The sequence below is a fragment of the Vicugna pacos genome, chromosome 2 (assembly GCF_048564905.1).
Source record: "Vicugna pacos chromosome 2, VicPac4, whole genome shotgun sequence".
Classification (NCBI taxonomy): Eukaryota; Metazoa; Chordata; class Mammalia; order Artiodactyla; family Camelidae; genus Vicugna; species Vicugna pacos.
The window spans coordinates 93,209,071-93,225,992 of NC_132988.1; the positions used below are offsets into that span (position 1 = coordinate 93,209,071).

A 16,922-nucleotide genomic window follows, 5' to 3' on the forward strand; every position below is an offset into this window, starting at 1 on the left:
CTCTTTGATAGTGGAATATTTAGGGAAAGTTAAGTAGGTAGCCCATGGAGGGCGCCCAGTGGAGTTCCTGCACTTCTTGACTCCTCCATGATTCTATTTCCTCCTCTTTTTAACTCTTACAACTTTTGCTAGTATGCCATTTGGATTGTGGCTGAAGCTAAAAGTCTGTGGATTTAGTCATATAAAGACATATTATAATGGTTAGGAAAAGGAAGGAGGCACTTAAAAACCTCCTCTAACACTTGGGATTCCTTCAAGATTTACAATCCCAAATATCACATTAGGAGAAAAAAACAACCTGATAGCACAAGGTGATATCTTTTAAACTTTAGAGAAAACGACTGAAACACATTTGTGAGGCTTTAGGTAGAGATTGGGGAAGAAAAATAGACATAGCTTAATGAACTCCAGAACTCATTGTATGTGTGTGTGTAACATGCTCCAGAGAATGAAATAAGTAATATCTTCTAAAGAGAAGAAATGTTGAAGGGCAGATGGCAACTATAGTGAAGTTATCACGTTTGCTTCTCCACACTTACTTATTAAACTTATCCCCAAGGTCAGAGGACAAATAATTTGCCTTTTATCTTCTTCATCCTACATGTCTTTCTTTGTTTTCAAATTTCTTCCCATAAAACTTCTGACATCCTCCCATTTTCCTTCACCAGGTCCCCTTCTTCAATTTCTATTACTCAAATCTTAAAAAAAATCATTCTATTACTTTCTAAAAAACTGGTACATAGAATATTGTCAGTATATCAATTATTACATAGCAAAACTGGAATATATAAAATCTTGTTTCCCTTTGAAATTTTAAATTATGAAAATACAACTCATGTACTCCATCTTCAAGAAATAGTAAGATAGCAATGAAGTGGCAAACTCTTCAAAATATAAGAGTAATCTGATTTATTCCTGATGACTATAAAAGTGAATATACTTTCTCAAGGTCTACTTCTCCTGAATTTAAGTTGTATAACCACCTTCAACTGGCTAACAGTAAAGGTTTTACACCAAATAATAAACAGCTTTAATGTGAATTTGAAGTGCCTCATTAACTTTCAAAAAACTGGAGCAGCATTGTTGACCAAAATTAATTCCAAGTAAATTAAGAGTTGAAATATAATAAATAATTGAAAACTTAGAAGAAATTAGAACTAAATATTTATTAAATGTTTGGTTTTGAATGTCCTTTGTAGGCCTCATGATTTTCACATTCATAAATGTGCCTGTAGAGCCCAACACATAGTAGGTGTTCAACAAATACCCGCTGAAGTGAAGATAACCTTCTAGGCTCAGAAGTCAAAAAAGAATCTGAAAGGAAAAGAGGAAACAGCTGACTAAATTTTTAAAATTTAATTTCAGTACATTAAAATTATAATTAATAAAATGAAAAATAAAATAATGAACTGTAAAAGTATTTGAACCAAACATGTAGCAATGAAGAGTAGAAATCTTTATTTTAAAAATTCCATTTATAATAGCATCAAAAGGAATAAAATATTTAGGAATAAACTTAACCAAGGAGGTGAAAAACTAGTACACTGAAAACTAGAAAGCACTGCTGAAAAAAAATTATATATACAAATAAATGGAAAGACATTATTAAGATATTGATACTACCCAAAGTGCTCCATAGATCAACGCAATCCCTATCAAAATCCCAACGATATTTTTTGCAGAAATAGAAAAATCTCTACTAAAATTCATATGGACTCTCAAGAGATCCTGAATAGCCAAAACAATCTTAAAAATAAAAAGAGCACCATAAAAAATAATAAAATAATGCCATTTGCAGCAACATGGATGGACCCGGAGACTGTCATTCTAAGTGAAGCCAGAAGGAGAAAGAAAAATATCATATGATATCACTTATATGTGGAATCTAAAAAAAAGTCAAATGAACTTATTTACAGGACAGAAATAGACTCACAGACATAGAAAACAAACGTATGGTTACCGCGGGGAAAACAGGTGGGAAGGGATAAATTGGGAGTTCGAGATTTGCAGATACTTATATATATAAAATACATAAACAAGTTCACACTGTATAGCACAGGGAACTATATTCAATATCTTGTAGTAACTTATGGTGAAAAATAATATGAAAACGAATATATATATATTCACGTATGACAAGCATTGTGTTGTACACTAGAAATTGACACATTGTAAACTGACTATACTTCAATAAAAATATATATACAAAAATATATTTACAAAACATAAAAAGAACAAAGTCTGAGGTCTCATGTTTCCTGATTTCAAAACATACTATAGAGCGATGGCAATCAAAATAATGTGGTACTGGCATAAAGATGTATATTTACACAAATGTAATAGAATAGAGAGCCTAGAAATAAATACTCACATATAATCAAATGATTTTTGACAAGGGTACCAAGATCATTCCATGGAAAAAAATGGTCTTTTAAATAAATTTCAGGCAAAATGGATATCCAAATGCAGAACAATGAATTTGGACCCTTACCTTACACCATATATAAAAGTTAGCTGAAAAGTGATTAAAGACCTAAATGTAATAGCTAAAACTATAAAAGTCTTAGAAGAAAATGGGAAAAGCTTTATGACTTTAGGTTTGGCAATAATTTCTTGGACATGACACCAAAAACAAGGCAACAAAAGAAAAAATACATTAAATTGAATTTCATTAAAATTAAAAATTTTGTGCAAATGACTTTATTGACAGAGTGAAAAGGCAACCCACGGAATGAGAGAAAATATTTGCAAATCATATATCTAATAAAAGGTTAATATCCAGAATACATAAAGAACTACTACAACTCAGCAACAACAAAAAAAAAACTACCCCATTATAAAAAGGGGCAAAGAACTTGAATAGACAGTTCTCTGGAGAAGGTATTCTCCAGAAGGTAATAGACAATTAGCTCATGAAAAGAAACTCAACATCACTAATTATCAGGAAAATACATCAAAAGCACAATGAAATACCAACTTCCACACATTTGGATGGCTAATATATTAAAAAAAAATAGAAGTGTTGGTGAGGATGTGGAGAAATTGAAACCCTCATGCACTGGTGGTGGGAATGTAAAATGGTGCAGCCACTGTGGAAAACAGTGTAACAGTTCCTCAAAAAATTAAACTTGGAATAACCATATAATCTAGCAATTTCCTTTCTGAGTATATCCCAAAAGAATTGAAAACAGAGATTTGAAGATATTTGTACACCCATATTCATGACAGTGTTAACCAAAAGGTGGAAACAAGCCAAGTTTTCATCAAGGGCTAAATGAATAAACAAAATATGGTATGTGTATACACACACGTATATACACAATGGAATATTATTCAGCCTTAAAAGGAAGGAAATTTAGATATATGCTACAACATGGATGACCTTAAATTATGCTAAATGAAATAAGTCAATCTCAAAGGGACAAATATTGTATGATTCCACTGATATGAGTACCAAGAGAAGGCAAATTTACAGAGATAGTAAGTAGAACGGTGGTTGCCAGAGATTAGGAGGGACGGGAAATGGGGAGTTAATGTATAATAGGTACACAGTTTTAATTGTGAAGATGAAAATGTTCTGGAGATAGATGTTGGTGATGGTTGCACAACAAGATGAATGCATTTAATGCCGCAGAACTATACACTTAAAAATGGTTAAAATGGTAAATTTTATATATATATACTTAACCACTTTTAGTGTACTGACTTGTGTCCACCCAAATTCGTATGTTGAAGCCCTAGGCCCCATTGTGACTATCTGGGGATAGGGGTTTCAAAGGGGTAATTAAGGTTAAATGAGATCATAAGGGTGGTCCTAATCCAACAGGAATAGTCTCCTTATATGAAAAGACACCAGGAGTGCCTGTGCACAGAGGCAAGGCCATATGAGGAGAAAGTGATATGGTAGTCACCTTTAAGCCAGGAAGAGAGGTCTCACCAAAAACCAACCCTGCTGGCACATTGATCCTGGATTTCCTACTTCCAGAACTTTGAGAAAATAAATTTCTGTTGTTTAAGACATCTAGTCTGTGGTATTCTGTTACGGTAGCCCAAGCAGACTAATGAAACTACAATTTTTTTCAAGTTAAAAAAATTCATTAGTGATTTTTTTAATTGCAAAATTATATTGATATGAAAAATTCAAAGCATACAAAGGGTAGAAAGTCATAAGGAAGTCTTTTACACCCCTCCCCCAGGAGTAACCAATACCAATAGGTAAAGAAATATATTCCAGGATGCTTTTATGAATATATAAAGCATATATATTTGTATCACAAACACCTCCTTCTTCTAAAGCAAGAATCCATGTAGGGTCTGGTTTAGAAAGGGAAGATACCTTCAAATTTCTTAAACCCTAAAACATAATTTAACAAATTTATCCACTCCATTACCATGGTACATTTAGATTATTTCTAGGTTTTTGCCTCCATCATAAAAATGTGATTAACTTCCTTGTAGCCATTTAAAATTATTTCTATTCCCAACTTTTTCAGATCCTAACATACAATGCAACATTTATTCTTTCCATTACCATTGTTCACATAGGTAGGAGTTCTACATTATTCTCTAAATTACTTAACACATAGAATCACAGAGACACTTTTTCATTCTTCTGTTGTTTAAAGTTTAGAAAGATTTAACTTAGATCAGGGCAAAAACCCATATAAGATCCTGCATCACTTTCTATCTCTCATGAGAATGCAAGGAGATGTGGGGCAGGGATGCAGTCATCTAATGCTTGTTTGACGTTGCGGGATCAGCCCAATCAAGGTAGTTCCCTGACATGACGTAATCTAGTGAAACTTGCTGGAGGCTTTTGTTCCTCTCCACAACAGCTTCTTCAAAGTTCTGATTGAGTAAGTGGCATAGAGCCTAGCTTCCTCTAGAGCAAGCAATCCAAGAGAATGAGATGGAAAGCTGCAATGAGTGCCTTTATGACCTAGCATCAGAAGACACACACCTTCACCGGTATACTGCAGGTTAGGGTAGCCCTGATTCAAAGGGCTGGAGGAGTCTACATTTCCAGAGCCGAGAATGGGGGTTATCTTAGAAGCTAGCTACCAAGGACCCTAACATCTTGATTTTCCTATAACTTACTTTATAAAGCAAGTAGTGGTAATTTTGCAATATCCTGAACCAGTCCAGCTTTGTACTGAAGTGTTCTCTTAAACATAGCTGTGTTTTCAAATACATGTGCACATGGGTGCACTCAAGCATACAAGACTTTGTTTCACAAATTAAAGTTCTACAGATTAAAGCTCTTCTGTTACAGGGTCAGCCTATTAACTTCATAAGGGCACTAGATGCCACCTCAAACTGAGTAAACAGAGTTCAACATTACAGACTAAAGGCCAAGAAGCTTGGCTTCTATCTACTTGTAATCTGTTAATTAACTAGGAAACTTTTGAGTTTTACTAGAAACTTTTCATTTTCTAGAAACCTTTACCTGTGTTCAACACCCACTTTAATTAAAAAGCGCTTGCAGATTATACTAATTTGCTGAAGGTGACTCAGCTAGTTGAGGTGATGAACCAAGTCTGGGATGGGTGAAAAGGTCAACACAGAGTAAGGAAGACAGTTTCTTATAGTTAACTTTCACCTCTCCTACAGCATAGGCAAATAGGCACCTTTGTAAAATCTTTGCTTGGAACTCACACTTCTATTTTACCACAGTCACGTTTAAATTAAAGTCCATTAATTTATGGATCTAAGAAAACAGTAAAGTAGCTCTAAATTTTTTCAAATTGGGAAAATTCTCGGACACCAGTGGTTTAGCAGGGAGACAGGCCAGAACGAGAGACTTCTGTAGAAACACCAACTTCGTTTAAAAGTGAAGTTCTTACCCCACAAACAGTATCCTAATTCCAATTCCTAAGGTCAAAGCACAAAGGTGAGTGCTGACTGCCTAATAACAGCTTTCCCCTTTCCATTCCCTACTCTCTCTCAGTCATAGATTCCCTTTAATATTCCTCGCTTCAGGGTGCAAAAACGTTGGGGAGCGTAAAGGGGATCAATAATTGCCACGTTTTAACATACTTTTTGCATGTAAGACTAAATTCCGATCTTTAATTTTCACCTGGGCCTGAGTGAGCCAAAACAATCTCTACATGTCTCAACTTGCGCCTGCTGCTACCGCTCCCCTCGTTATTCTAAAGACTCCACTCGAGGAAAGCCATCAGCTTAAGCAAAGAGACACACACAACAGAGGACACTGTCCACCACTGACGAAACAGAGGCTACGCCGTACACTTCAACAGACGCGGGGCCTTACCCTCTCGGCTTCACAGCGCTGGGCCCCGCCCCTCCCAACCGGAACTGAAACCCCCGCGTCCCGCGCCCCCACGGATAGCGTGACGCTCGCGCCCGCCCCGCCTCCCCAGACCCACTGGGCAGGCGCGCGGCTCGCGCATGCTCGGCTGGCGGGCAGCTGGGGTCGCGAGCCGCTGCAATCTGTTGCGCCGCCGCCCGCGGGAGCCGGCAGATCCGGGTCTCGTGGCTGAAAGTGACGTGGTCAGTCGAATCAAAACAGAGGAGGGGAGGAAGCCGGCGGCCAGGAGCAGCGGCGGCAGCGGCGTCCCGAGCAGCCGCAGCGTTCCGGAAGCCCCAGGCGGTCTTTCTGCCGAGCCTTGGTCCCGGCCCCCATCCTCCCCGCCCCGTCGGTTGTTGTCTGGGCGGGTGAGTGTCTCCCCCCTCTCCCACCGCCGTTTGCCGGCACACCCTCCCCTCACCCAGGTTGTTCCTGTGGTGTCCTCAGGCTCCCGGGGGCTGCGGCAGAGCGGGCTGCTTCTCGGACTCGGTGGTTCCCCGGCCCGGCCGGCCGCTCTGCACCCGGAGAAGCCCCCCGCTGCCGAGCCGGCGGCCCCCGGCGAAGAGCAAGGCGGAGAGCCTGAAATTTGGCTTTCTCTGCAGGAAACCAGAGTCGGGGCTTGGCAGGAAAGTGGACGGTAGCCACGGGTGGTTTTATTTTTAGGGCAAGCAGTGAACTCGGGTGGAGGCGTATAATGGAGTAAAAAGAGCGAGACAGAGTCGTAGCTGACAGGAAAAAGCCACAAACCTTGAAATCCACACTGTATCATTTACCTCAGTTTCTCGGCTCTTGCCGGGCTTGATGAAGTCACTAGGATGCGTCCTTTGTTGTGATTGATGAGACAGGAAAGCTGCCATCCAGAAAGCGGGAGCTTTTGGCCCTTATTGTGTTGCGAATTTAAAGGATTCCCTTTTTCTATTTGTTCAGTAAATGGAACCAGAGCTGACCGTAAAGAGGTAGCACCCTTTATTGGAACAGGTAAAGTGCGATAAACCGGTTACTGGAGTACCTGAAGTTGCCGTTTAAAGCCAGTTTTCCAAAGTGCCTGTTTCTGTGTTTGTTAGGATTTTAGCCGGGATGATGTTTGTTAGCTGTAGAGAGTCAATAGGATGTTTTAACTTGTCCTAGTTTGCAAAATCGAAGACGTGGCCTTAAGAAAATGTCTTGGCTTTGCATAGAGTCGGATGAGCTTCACGCACGTAATACCTGTGTTTGTTGAGACTTTCCAGTCTGTGTTAATGTCAGAAACCGCTGGCAGCTCTACATACAGTAACTTGGACGGCGTAAGACCTTTCAGGTGTTACAGTCTGGAGGCCCTTAGGAGGCGTTCTCGCTGCCCAGTCTGTGGAGCTTGCAGCAAGCTTGTGTCCCCTTTCACTTCGAGTGACCGGCCACGCAGATTTTTCTGGTGTATGCTGCTTTGAGCCCTGCCACCCTCCGTGCCCCTCAGCAGTAGAATGGAGGCCGGAAGACCGTTATCTCTCTGTTGTCCTAACTTAGTTTTTAAAAAGAACATTTTTTTTTCCCCAGAGAACTCATTAATTGAGGTGTTTCTTTGGAAAACTTCAAGAAAGAAAAATAGAACTATGTGCTAATTGATTGCCCCTCATCAAATCCAGGAAGATTACTCCCTACAAGGATTTGCCCTTGTGTGGTATAATGTGGACCTCTTTTTAACAAATGTATTTTTTCTGTGTGTGCAGCTGAAAACTTTTTTCTTAATACCACAGTTGGAATCCTGATTTAGACAAATGAATTTATTTTCTTAAAATTCTTTTTTTATCTTTTGTGTCAACCTACAACTGAATATTTTTGCTTGTATGAAATAATTTGTGATAATTGGATAGAATGTTGATTAAAGCAGATAAGCAAAAAAAGAAAATAAGTCATCAGTATTGCTCCCATCCAGAGATCACCAAAATGTTGGCAGTGGCTTATATTTTTCCAGACTTCTTTTTTGCATTTATGTATTTTATACATAAATAGTTCATACTGTATATGCTTTTCTGTAGCCTGCTCTTTCACACAGCAGTACTTTTTTGAGTAATAAAATTAAAATTTTTGCAGGTAGGGACTTCAGAACCTTAGCTTTTAGGGAATATTCACTGTATGTTTGCCACACGATAGTGATTAAAATCGTGGTTTTAAAAGATTTCTTCTAAATCTCTGTGATGATATTGTAAAACTTAAGAAATTAGTATGCGTGTGTGACAGAGTAAATATTTGCTTAACTCTTGGGAAAGCAGGCACAGAATAGCCTGAGTTGACAATATAGAAGTGTAAAAAGATTTTGCTAATTTAGTAATTTGACTCAGATAAAGGTTTAGTTCTACCCGTTGTTACTGTATGCTCTAAATGCTAACCAGCTATCCAGGCCTCCGGCAGTAAGATCCTGAAAGATTTTACTTTACAAATTACACTTAATATGCTTTATTGACATTGAGTCTTGGATGTGTGTCCAGTGCTTTAGTCCAGTGCTTTATCAGTGGTGCCAAAAGAGAAAGAAATGTCCCTTCACTTCAACTTCAAAGGATAATTAGTACACACTATGAAGTATCCTAAACATGGAACCCCTTTGGTTCCATTAGTTATAAACTTACTGAAAACCTTTAAATTTCTATTTTCATTCTGTGTCTTTTGGGTAATTAGTCCCAGATGCTTACTACTAATGTGACTTAGTACTTATTCTTTGATTTGCCTTAAATTACAGTGTTCAGTATATGTTCTAGATTTGTCTACTTCCTATCCCTACTGCCACCACCTTTGCCAACTATCAGCATCTCTCACCTAGCCTAGTACAATAACCTTCTGGTCTCCCTGCTTCCACTCTTGACCTTTTATGGCACCTTCCCCTTACCACAGCCTGAGAGATCCTTTAAAGTGTAAATTAGATTATGTCACCCCTTTGTTGAAAGCCTCTCATCACATTCCAAATAAAATTCAAAACTCTATCGAGGTTTGCCAGGCACTACAAAATTTGACACTGCTTTCCTCTCTTATCTCACCTTGTATCCGAACGCCTAGATCAGTACCCCAGAACCTGGCCACGTCAGTTTCTTTTTGTGTTTCAGCCTCCACTAGCATTGCCCCAGGAACTTGCCAGACTTACTCCTGCCTCAGGGCATTTGCACTTGTACCCTGTGGCTTCAGTATTCTCCCATATTTTCCTGTGACTGATTCCATCATGTCATTCAGGTCTTAAGTTCAGAAGGAGCTTGCCCTCCCAATTATCTCACCATTCTCTCTCATTTTAAAAAAATTACATCACTATCTGGAATGTCCTTATTTTTTATATTCTGTCTCCTATACTAGGAATTAAACTCTGGGAAAATGGGGACCTTGTCTGTCCTTTCCACTGCATAGTAGGTGAATGTTGGTTGAATGAGTAAACTTGAACACATCTGTATTACTCTTGAACATACTGTCTTTTAGACCTGTTCTTTCAATGGAAGAACCCTCGTTTTCAGCTTCTTTTTATAGGGCTATATCTTGATTCTCTTACTTCAGTAGTTTTTGATGTTTGGGCCAGAGAATGGCCACATTCTACTTTAGATGTATAGAATTAATCCCTGGGAGGAATAGGTCCCAGGTATCTGCATGTTTAACCAGCCCTTCAGGTGATTTGAATACACATCAAAGTTTGAGAATATGTTAATATTTTAATGGCTTTTCTCTGGGAGATTACTTCTTGCTTAATAGTAGTAATGATAGCTTTCATTTTGGAGAACACTCTATGAGTCAAGTATTATGCTAAAAACTTACATGTTTTTCATTTAACTGTAGAGCAACTCTGATGTAGGCATTCCTACTCCGATTTTACAAGTGAAGAAACAGAGACATAGTAAGTAGCAGAAAGTTGTCTATTTTCTTAATCACTGTACCCTACTGCTTCTGAACTACAGTATTTAGAACTGTATACAGCACTTTGATTATGATAGGCCATGTTTTTAAGGGCAAAACAGTGTTTTCTGTCCCATTTCCAGTCCTATACTTAATGAATTGTTTTGTTGGTCTTTTTGCCTGAAGTTGCACAATTGGTAGATGACTTCAAGAAACATTCTGCAGACTCCTAAGCTTCTTGCTTTGTTGTTTTGAGTTTTCGGAGCCTACCAGGTTTAAAGTAAATTTGGAGTATTTTCTCCTGCTTATATATTACTTTGCATTCCACACACCAAAATCCCATCAGTTTCTGCCTGCTTGTATAGTCATTTGAATTCGTCCTACATTTTCTCCATTGATTTCAGTGTTTTACTATTTGGACTGTCATTGAATCATCTTAAACTGAATAGATTTCTCACTGCGAGACCAATTTCCAAATGAATTAAAAAAAATGTTGCATTTGATTGATACACTGATTTGAGGTGGAGAGATGACTTAATACAGAGAAATACTGCTTGTCTTTACTCTCTTCCTAGTCTTGAAGCCTGGCTAACTGTGTATATCTGTTAAAGCTCAGGTCACACATCACTTACCAGAGCTCTAACCCACCTCAGGCTTCTGTAAATAGCTGTCTGTGGCTCCCATCACTTCACCTTCCATATTTAATTGTCTGTGGCTGTCTGACCTATTTGATTGGGAGGCCCATAAGGTCAGGAAAAACCAATTAAGCAATCAGGCTTGTTCATAGAATAAATGGAGAAAAGTCTCAACTTTAACTGTATCTGTAAAAAAACACTACATTGCAAAAGAAAGTATTTGTACTAATCTTTTTCTGTATAATTTAATATAACTTAGTACAAAAACTTCAATAAAAGACACTAAATTGTAAATTGGTGATAATTAATAGTGACATATTAGTATATGGGTTGTAAAGATTTTTGCAGAAAAGTAAGCACTCCTGACTGTTACATTGTGGCTTATATTGGGATTTTTTAAGATTGTGAAACTTCTTATGCAAGAACTACTACAGGCTTATAAGTAAAGGTGTATTTTGGGTTTATATTTATGTACATATTCATGATTTGGCCCACACAGCAAGTAGTAACCATCTGAATGGTTGTTTTTGTAGTTGAGCACATGTCTGTAGATCCTGCAGTTAGTTTAAGAACAGTTTGGGCACTTCAAAACCATTTTATTTATTTATTTATTTTAAAACATTTTTTATTGATTTATAATCATTTTACAATGTGTCAAATTCTAGTTTTCAGCACAATTTTTCAGTCATACGTGGACATATACACACTCATTATCACATTTTTTCTTCTGTGATTCCCTGTGCTATACAGTATAATCTTGTTTATCTATTCTGCAATTTTGAAGTCCCAGTCTATCCCTTCCCACCCTCCGCCCCGCCTGGCAACCACAAGTCTGTGTTCTATGTCTATGAGTCTATTTCTGTCCTGTATTTACGCTTTGTTTTTGTTTGTTTGTTTGCTTGATTTTGTTTTTGTTTTTTAGATTCCACATATGAGCAATCTCATACGGTATTTTTCTTTCTCCTTCTGGCTTACTTCACTTAGAATGACATTCTCCAGGAGCATCCATGTTGCTACAAATGGTGTTATGTTGTCGGTTTTTATGGCTGAATAGTATTCCATTGTATAAATATACCACATCTTCTTTATCCAGTCACCTGTTGATGGACATTTAGGCTGTTTCCATGTTTTGGCTATTGTAAATAGTGCTGCTATGAACATTGGGATGCAGGTGTCATCCTGAAGTAGGGTTCCTTCTGGATATAAGCCCAGGAGTGGGATTCCTGGGTCATATGGTAAGTCTATTCCTAGTCTTTTGAGGAATCTCCACACTGTTTTCCATAGTGGCTGCACCAAACTGCATTCCCACCAGCAGTGTAGGAGGGTTCCCCTTTCTCCACAGCCTTTCCAGCATTTGTCATTTGTGGATTTTTAAATGACGGCCATTCTGACTGGTGTGAGGTGATACCTCATTGTAGTTTTCATTTGCATTTCTCTGATAATTAGTGATATTGAGCATTTTTTCATGTGTCTTTTGATCATTTGTATGTCTTCCTTGGAGAATTGCTTGTTTAGGTCTTCTGCCCATTTTTGGATTGGGTTGTTTATTTTTTTCTTATTGAGTCGTATGAGCTGCTTATATATATTCTGGAGATCAAGCCTTTGTCGGTTTCATTTGCAAAAATTTTCTCCCATTCCGTAGGTTGTCTTTTTGTTTTACTTATGGTTTCCTTTGCTGTGCAGAAGCTTGTAAGTTTCATTAGGTCCCATTTGTTTATTCCTGCTTTTATTTCTACTAGGAGAAAATTTTTGAGATGTATGTCAGATAATGTTTTGCCTATGTTTTCCTCTAGGAGGTTTATTGTATCTTGTCTTATGTTTAAGTCTTTAATCCATTTTGAGTTGATTTTTGTATATGGTGTAAGGGAGTGTTCTAGCTTCATTGTTTTACATGCTGCTGTCCAGTTTTCCCAACACCATTTGCTGAAGAGACTGTCTTTATTCCACTGTATATTCTTGCCTCCTTTGTCGAAGATGAGTTGACCAAAAGTTTGTGGGTTCATTTCTGGGCTCTCTATTCTGTTCCATTGGTCTATATGTTCAAAACCATTTTAAAAGAGGACTGAAGATTTATTTGAGTCTGAAATTTAGTTACCTGCCTGAATATCAGCAATAATGGCATTTACTATTTTGGAGTATATATGCCAGTCCCTTGACTTCCTTTATATACTTTGTGTTTAGCTACCATATCAACCCTCCAAGTCAGATATTGTTACCCCTAACTTACACTGGAGGAAATAGGTCTGCTTAGATAAGTTGCCTAAGGTAAAGCTACTGGGACTGTTAGGATTCAAACCCGTTTTTCCTTGACCCAAAGTTCCTGTGCTTTATGTTACAGAGTGTCGACTTGTCTTTTTTGTTTTACAGAATCATGGAAGTTACAATAAGTAAACTTACTTGTTTTTTCAGCTGTCAGAATATGCTAATAAGACTGCTGTCATGAATTGTTTTATTCTGTTTAAACCTAAATTGGATATGCATTTCTAATAGTTCCTCCTTTTTGTTTTTTACACACAACATGCTTGTTATTGAAAAGCTGCAAAAGATAGTGATAAATAAAACCAACTACAAAAGCTATATTCCTCATTCAGAAGTCATCTCTGTACATATATTTCCTTCCAATCTTTTACTTTTTAAATCTTTGATGCAAATGAGATGTAATGCTCACATCAGCTTGTATCCTTTTGTGGGAGGTGGGGTGGGTTTTTAACATAGTGAGCTTTTTACCATGGCCTTAGAGACTTTCTAAATTGATTTTAACTGGCTAAATTTTGTAAGATATTTTGAAAAACTGATTTACTTGAACTTTTCATTTAATGTTGGGCATGAATGTAGTTTTCACCATTATAAATAATATGGTGAACCATGGCTTTAAATAGTTAACCCAAGGTCTGAATAGTTAGAGCAACCATTCTAATTATTTAAAAAATTATAATTATGACATTTGAGTGATTTGAAATGTGATTTTTAAAAAATTATTTTTACGTTTTTGGAGGGGAAGTAATAAGGTTTTTATTTATTTATTTTTAATGGAGGTACTGGGGACTGAACCCAGGACTGAACCCTACCACTGAGCTGCACCCTACCACTGAGCTATATCCTACCTCCTGAAATATGGTGATTTTAATCATAGTTGAGCTAGTATATACAGCATACCTATAGTTCTAATCCTAGAAAATTTACATGAAAATTTTTAATAGAGATTGTCTCTGAGGAGAGGAGAGCATCTTTTACTTTTGCGGTTTTGTTTCCTTAACCTTTCTGTATTGAATTTTAAAATTATAAATATGTATTGCCTTTATACTCAAAAAGTTCAACTCCTTGGAAAAATGTATATTTTTCTGAATTAAAACTAATTTTTAGGTGTATAGTAGGGCTTATATTTTGTTCATAACATTTAAAATTTCAGTGTTCATGTTTTGAAGAAAGTTACCATCTTGTTGCTTATTTTCATACTGAATTTTCATTTCCTTTTTTAAATTTAGGTCAAAGCACAGATGTGTCTGAGCTTTGTAAAAACAGAATTGGGTTTTGCTTGACTGCTCTCATTGAAAAGTATTACAGATGCAGTGCTTTCAAATTTTAACAGCTAATAATGATGCTTCAAATCAAATTAGGGATACAGTAAGCATCTTCTTGGTAAATGCACCAGACTTACAGGACAGTGTTCTCGTTGCTATCTTGTTTTATACTTTATTTTTTTTAAAAGACTATTTTGTTTTTACATAATGTATATTTTGATGCTTCGTTACTCTTATTAAAGATAATCTAGAAGAAACTAACTTGCTTAAAATTTTTGAAGACTTTTTTTTTTAAATCTGTGGTGCTCATTCAACTTTCATTTTTTAAAATAACATTACTTTCTTTATCACAGTGGTTTTAAGCATTTTCCCTGTCGTCATGAATGACATTTACATGCATCTTTGTGCAGATATGTCATCTAGGCTGTAGCATGGTTGAGAGAAGCTGTGAGTTACATGAGTTGGGAGAGCAGTAGCCGTAACTCTTTTCTGCTAAAAAAAAAATCATATAGGCAAGGAAGTGAATGGGAGTGATAGTATGAAAAAGTCTTGATTCCACTTTACTTTATTTGAATGATGTAAATCAATCACAGACGTGTAACATTACTTGTGATGTACCTCACAGTTCAGAACATACAAGTATTTTGAAATACAGCTGTTGAAAACTGGTTTCTTTTTTTTTTTTTTTTATTCTTTTTTTTATTGAAGTACTGTCAGTTACAGTGTATCAATTTCTGGTGTACAGCACAATGTCCCAGTCATGCATATACATACATACATTTGGAAAACCTGTTTCTTAACATTTGTAAATAACATATCCATTATGATTTGTGATCACAGAATGTGGAATTTTTATATCATCTTCTGTAGAATTTTTCTGTTTATAACTTATGAAAAACAGCCTTTTCCCCTGAGTTTAAAATCTTTTATTCAGAATGTGACTAAGTAGTACTCGAGTAGAAATTTCAGAAAACATATGGAGAATATGAAACTTTTGGTTAAGATAATTGAATATAAACAAAGATGATTCAATTGGAAAGTTTTCCTTTGTTTGACCATTTACAATAAATTTTACCCCTGGACCTTGAGAGAATCTTAGAGATTGTATAAGAGTAACAACTAGGGAAGGACAGGAAATTCATAGGTGAGGGGCCGAGATTCAGAACAGAAGACTTTTTTTCTTCCCTTTCCCTTTTATGCAGAAGAGTGATAGCTGAGCTCCAGGGGAATACAACACGCCAAAGCTATACAGAGAACTTGTGCTGAGGATTGATGATACATTTCAAAAATAAGGGCTTATAGTTGAATTGGCCCAGAGCCTTTTACAGTTTACAAAGCACTCTTATAAATTCTCACTTGATCCTTGGACAACCCTTTAAAATGAATAGCTATCTCTCTTATTTTATAGATAGAGAAACTGAAGTCACAGAGAGGGTAATTTACCATTTCTCAGTAGTGCCATAACTTAAGTCATTTATCTAAGATATATTCTTTCTGCTATCCTGTGCTGTTTTTAGCAAATGTTGCCTAAGGTGATTCCTAGAATACAGTCAAATATAGGTAAGGAAAAAGGGTGGCTGAGGAGAAAGAAGGTACCGTTTAAGATGTAGGAAAATAGGATCCCATTAACTGAGAATTTCCAGAAAAGTGATCACAGCCCCAGGGTGGACCTTTAACAGACTCCTGTGCTGCAGAGACTTGGAGGAATTGAGAGAGAAGGAGATTCTTGATAACCTTGAAGAGTTCAGCTTTTAATAAAAATTCTTATTTTGTAGTTGGCTTTATTCCTTTGATAACTATGTAAGTTTAAAAAGCTAGAGATCTAATCTGATCTTAGAAACAATAATTAGTACATATATGAAAACTAAAAAAAATTGCAGTATAATGTATATATGCATTTACATGCAATATAATGTGTATGTGCAGTCGAACTGTAATAATTCTACATAATAAAACTGAAAAAAGGAAAAAAAAGAGGTAAAGAAATTCTTGATAACCTTGAAGAGTTCAGCTTTTAATAAAAATGGGATAGAAGTAAGTTAAGTTAGCCAAGTAGTTGCTTTCTTGAGGTTTCTCCAGAGAGATTATCACAGAAATCATTTGTGACATTTATTTTGGCTGTTAATGATATACTGGTATATAATTATATTATTATTATATGAATGAAGTATAATAATTAACTTGATTGCAATCTCTTGGAGGTAGGGCCTGCCTTTTATTTCTTCTGTATCCTCCTCTGAACTCTTCTGCCAAGTCCCCTGGGGACTTGTTACATACATCCTTTCCAGAAGGAGAAGTGAGAGAAGACATGGGTTTGAGAGAAGGGAGAGAAGTCACCTCCATTGCGTGACTTTGGGTAAGTTACTGAAGCTCTCTGGGCCTCAGTTCTTTCCTCTTTAAATGCGGGGGTGAGAACGGCTGCATCCCCAAAGTTGTAACAGTACCACTGCAAAATTGTAATTTGTTGACTGTGGATAAATGAGGACTAGGCATTGTCTCATCTCTACCTTATCTGTGCAGTGATATCTTGCAGGGGCCTCCTGCTTATTCTGACCTTGTTTCTTCTACACTTTCCTATTCCACTCTGTGAAAAACAAACATTTGGTTGTCATTCTGTCT

General features: G+C 36.9%; 1 protein-coding gene and 1 long non-coding RNA gene across 3 annotated transcripts in view; one reads left to right on the plus strand and one right to left on the minus strand.

The window, feature by feature from the left end:
• LOC107034109 (uncharacterized) overlaps positions 1-6,300 on the minus strand; it is a 32,151-nt gene extending 25,851 nt beyond the window's left edge. The window contains exon 1 of the long non-coding RNA XR_012062126.1: positions 6,272-6,300. This is a non-coding gene — a long non-coding RNA (uncharacterized lncRNA). The remainder of the gene's footprint in view (positions 1-6,271) is intronic.
• A 68-nt stretch (positions 6,301-6,368) lies between these two features.
• The window catches only part of SMIM14 (small integral membrane protein 14), a 56,793-nt gene continuing 46,239 nt past the window's right edge, over positions 6,369-16,922 (plus strand). The window contains exon 1 of one of the 2 annotated variants that reach the window (XM_006209759.4): positions 6,369-6,675. The gene's annotated coding sequence lies outside the window, so the exon portion shown is untranslated. Of the gene's footprint in view, positions 6,676-16,640; positions 16,660-16,922 lie in introns of those variants that run through there. The other variant, XM_072944939.1, reaches the window with a different exon arrangement.